The sequence below is a fragment of the Schistocerca serialis genome, unplaced genomic scaffold, assembly GCF_023864345.2.
Source record: "Schistocerca serialis cubense isolate TAMUIC-IGC-003099 unplaced genomic scaffold, iqSchSeri2.2 HiC_scaffold_875, whole genome shotgun sequence".
Lineage (NCBI taxonomy): Eukaryota > Metazoa > Arthropoda > Insecta > Orthoptera > Acrididae > Schistocerca > Schistocerca serialis.
Window position 1 is genome coordinate 35,001 of NW_026048491.1, and position 5,000 is coordinate 40,000.

General features: G+C 53.1%; 1 non-coding gene across 1 annotated transcript in view; it reads right to left on the reverse strand.

Moving 5' to 3' along the window:
• The window catches only part of LOC126452457 (small subunit ribosomal RNA), a 1,909-nt gene extending 464 nt beyond the window's left edge, over positions 1 to 1,445 (reverse strand). Inside the window, exon 1 of the ribosomal RNA XR_007584620.1 lies at positions 1 to 1,445. This exon is cut by the window's left edge and continues 464 nt beyond it. This is a non-coding gene — a ribosomal RNA (small subunit ribosomal RNA).
• Between the last annotated feature and the right edge of the window lie 3,555 nt (positions 1,446 to 5,000).

Consider the following 5,000-nt stretch of genomic DNA (forward strand, 5'->3'; position numbering starts at 1 on the left):
AGTTAGCAGGCTAGAGTCTCGTTCGTTATCGGAATTAACCAGACAAATCGCTCCACCAACTAAGAACGGCCATGCACCACCACCCACCGAATCAAGAAAGAGCTATCAATCTGTCAATCCTTCCGGTGTCCGGGCCTGGTGAGGTTTCCCGTGTTGAGTCAAATTAAGCCGCAGGCTCCACTCCTGGTGGTGCCCTTCCGTCAATTCCTTTAAGTTTCAGCTTTGCAACCATACTTCCCCCGGAACCCAAAAGCTTTGGTTTCCCGGAGGCTGCCCGCCGAGTCATCGGAGGAACTGCGGCGGATCGCTGGCTGGCATCGTTTATGGTTAGAACTAGGGCGGTATCTGATCGCCTTCGAACCTCTAACTTTCGTTCTTGATTAATGAAAACATACTTGGCAAATGCTTTCGCTTCTGTTCGTCTTGCGACGATCCAAGAATTTCACCTCTAACGTCGCAATACGAATGCCCCCGCCTGTCCCTATTAATCATTACCTCGGGTTCCGAAAACCAACAAAATAGAACCGAGGTCCTATTCCATTATTCCATGCACACAGTATTCAGGCGGGCTTGCCTGCTTTAAGCACTCTAATTTGTTCAAAGTAAACGTGCCGGCCCACCGAGACACTCAATAAAGAGCACCCTGGTAGGATTTCAACGGGGTCCGCCTCGGGACGCACGAACACGCACGAGGCGGTCGCACGCCTTCGGCTCGCCCCACCGGCAGGACGTCCCACGATACATGCCAGTTAAACACCGACGGGCGGTGAACCAACAGCGTGGGACACAAATCCAACTACGAGCTTTTTAACGGCAACAACTTTAATATACGCTATTGGAGCTGGAATTACCGCGGCTGCTGGCACCAGACTTGCCCTCCAATAGATACTCGTTAAAGGATTTAAAGTGTACTCATTCCGATTACGGGGCCTCGGATGAGTCCCGTATCGTTATTTTTCGTCACTACCTCCCCGTGCCGGGAGTGGGTAATTTGCGCGCCTGCTGCCTTCCTTGGATGTGGTAGCCGTTTCTCAGGCTCCCTCTCCGGAATCGAACCCTGATTCCCCGTTACCCGTTACAACCATGGTAGGCGCAGAACCTACCATCGACAGTTGATAAGGCAGACATTTGAAAGATGCGTCGCCGGTACGAGGACCGTGCGATCAGCCCTAAGTTATTCAGAGTCACCAAGGCAAACGGACCGGACGAGCCGACCGATTGGTTTTGATCTAATAAAAGCGTCCCTTCCATCTCTGGTCGGGACTCTGTTTGCATGTATTAGCTCTAGAATTACCACAGTTATCCAAGTAACGTGGGTACGATCTAAGGAACCATAACTGATTTAATGAGCCATTCGCGGTTTCACCTTAATGCGGCTTGTACTGAGACATGCATGGCTTAATCTTTGAGACAAGCATATGACTACTGGCAGGATCAACCAGGGAGCTGCGTCAACTAGAGCTGAGCAGCCGGCCGCCCGGGAGTGTGTCCCGGGGGCCCGCGCGAACACGCAAGCGTCCGCTCAATTATTCTGCAAACAGGAGGAGGCTGAGCTCCCCTGCACAACACACCTCGAAACCCTCTCAGGTCCCGGCGGCGCGCAGCGCCGTCCTAAGTACTTGGTCGGGTTCGAGAGAGGCGCAATCGCCCGGAGTTAGGCGAGTAGACGCTTTAGGTGCGACCACCCGTGCTCCCAACTGAGCTTGCCGCTGCCGACAGAGGCCCGGGAGCGTGCTGTCGTGGCATTGCCGGCGGGAGACAACACGCGCCACCTACGGTGACCGGCAGCTCCAACGCCAGCGCCACAGAAGGACAAAAGCCCTACTTGGGTGCCGAAGCGAACTCTCCCAGCACAGCGCACGCGCCAACACGTCCGCACAGCTGCGATACAAACCACCTGCGAGAACCGCTGGGGCGACCGAGCAGCAGACGGCGTCGCGGCGCCGAGCGCCGGGCGGCGGCGCATCCTCAGCGCACAAAGTCCTCAATCGGACCAGCACACTGCAGATGGCCACCGCGCTTCGCACCGGGCCCGCGAGGACCTACTTTGGCCGCAAGGCGCCGCGAGCAGGGGGCGCCGGCGCGCAGCTGCGCCGCCTGCCGCGTCCGTCGGCCGGCGCGCCTGCCACCGGCCGCCCCCACCAGCCGGCTGTAGCGCGTGCGCCCACGCACCGCGCTGCCAGCACGCCGGGCGGCCCCCCCTCACCGGCCGGGGACGGTCCCACCCAGCCACCGCCGCGTATCGCCTCACACCCAGATCCCCTTTCACGTTCGTGGGCATGGTGGGTCCCCTTTCACGTTCGTGGGCATGGTGGGTATCCCTGAAACAACCGGTTAATAGCTCGACCGATCGTCGCCAACACTGATTCACCTCTAGCGAGAACAACCGCACCACAACGGGTTACCGGTTGTTCATTTGCGTAACGTCACCAGCAAACGTACACGTCCATCGCCATTTGCAACGAGTATTGCATGCCTGTGTCAGGTGTCACAACACACTACGTCTGCCCACATAGACGCAACAACATGTGCACGCCTAGAGAACACGTGGAAGGTAGACCCCGTACGTATGCGGTGTCCATTGCGCGAACGACTGTCAGCCCGCCTCTGCAGCATGTCGCAGATGTGGAACGCGGTGCAACATGCTATCACGGTGTGTGAGAAGAGACGACTACGTCCGAATACACGCTCCACTACATCAACAGACTGCTCATGCTGATCGCCATCCAGGGCGTCCGTTCCTCCCACACGTCTGTATGGCGTACCACACTGCAATCCAGCTCTTATAGGGAGACGACACGTAGCTGCGTGCACAATATTTGGACTGTATGGTCCGCCGTTGCTAGGCGCTGTCGTCATACGGTCACATGGGCCACGATGTATCATTCAGTACATACGGAGCAATGTGCAGTACAGTTTGTGGGTTTTGCGTACATCGGCGGACAGGTGACAGGCCGTACCACAACGTAGGCTGAGTACGTCGGCATGCGAAGGGCATTGAACATGCAAACTTCTCACCGACCAGCTTGCGAAGGCAGGGGGGAAGGGGGGGGGGCATGTACGTCCTGCTGCTATCCACACTACAGTGTATAGCAGGAGCATGTGGAAAGTCAGCAACACCTGCAAGGTGTTTAACATGACGCGATACACAGGGGACCGGGCAGTGCGAGTAGCGAACTATATTGCGAGGGTTGCGGTTAGGCAACACTACACTACTTTAACGGGTTGCATAACAATTACAGAGCAGGTTCAGCGACAACGTGCGTCAGGTTAAGGCGCAATATAGTTTAGGTTACGGCGCACTTTAGGTTAGGTTAAGGCACATTATAGGTTAGGTTAAGGCACAACATGGGTTACGTTAAGGCACAACATGGGTTACGTTAAGGCACAACATGGGTTAGGTTAAGGCACAACATGGGTTAGGTTAAGGCACAACATGGGTTAGGTTAAGGCACAACATGGGTTAGGTTAAGGCACAACATGGGTTAGGTTAAGGCACAACATGGGTTAGGTTAAGGCACAACATGGGTTAGGTTAAGGCACAACATGGGTTAGGTTAAGGCACAACATGGGTTAGGTTAAGGCACAACATGGGTTAGGTTAAGGCACAACATGGGTTAGGTTAAGGCACAACATGGGTTAGGTTAAGGCACAACATGGGTTAGGTTAAGGCACAACATGGGTTAGGTTAAGGCACAACATGGGTTAGGTTAAGGCACAACATGGGTTAGGTTAAGGCACAACATGGGTTAGGTTAAGGCACAACATGGGTTAGGTTAAGGCACAACATGGGTTAGGTTAAGGCACAACATGGGTTAGGTTAAGGCACAACATGGGTTAGGTTAAGGCACAACATGGGTTAGGTTAAGGCACAACATGGGTTAGGTTAAGGCACAACATGGGTTAGGTTAAGGCACAACATGGGTTAGGTTAAGGCACAACATGGGTTAGGTTAAGGCACAACATGGGTTAGGTTAAGGCACAACATGGGTTAGGTTAAGGCACAACATGGGTTAGGTTAAGGCACAACATGGGTTAGGTTAAGGCACAACATGGGTTAGGTTAAGGCACAACATGGGTTAGGTTAAGGCACAACATGGGTTAGGTTAAGGCACAACATGGGTTAGGTTAAGGCACAACATGGGTTAGGTTAAGGCACAACATGGGTTAGGTTAAGGCACAACATGGGTTAGGTTAAGGCACAACATGGGTTAGGTTAAGGCACAACATGGGTTAGGTTAAGGCACAACATGGGTTAGGTTAAGGCACACCATGGGTTAGGTTAAGGCACACCATGGGTTAGGTTAAGGCACACCATGGGTTAGGTTAAGGCACAACATGGGTTAGGTTAAGGCACAACATGGGTTAGGTTAAGGCACAACATGGGTTAGGTTAAGGCACAACATGGGTTAGGTTAAGGCACAACGTAGGTTAGGTTAAGGCACAACGTGGGTTAGGTTAAGGCACAACGTGGGTTAGGTTAAGGCACAACGTGGGTTAGGTTAAGGCACAACGTGGGTTAGGTTAAGGCACAACATGGGTTAGGTTAAGGCACAACATGGGTTAGGTTAAGGCACACCATGGGTTAGGTTAAGGCACAACATGGGTTAGGTTAAGGCACAACATGGGTTAGGTTAAGGCACAACATGGGTTAGGTTAAGGCACAACATGGGTTAGGTTAAGGCACAACATGGGTTAGGTTAAGGCACAACATGGGTTAGGTTAAGGCACAACGTGGGTTAGGTTAAGGCACAACATGGGTTAGGTTAAGGCACAACATGGGTTAGGTTAAGGCACAACATGGGTTAGGTTAAGGCACAACATGGGTTAGGTTAAGGCACAACATGGGTTAGGTTAAGGCACAACATGGGTTAGGTTACGGCACAACATGGGTTACGTTACGGCACAACATGGGTTACGTTACGGCACAACATGGGTTACGTTACGGCACAACATGGGTTACGTTACGGCACAACATGGGTTACGTTACGGCACAACAT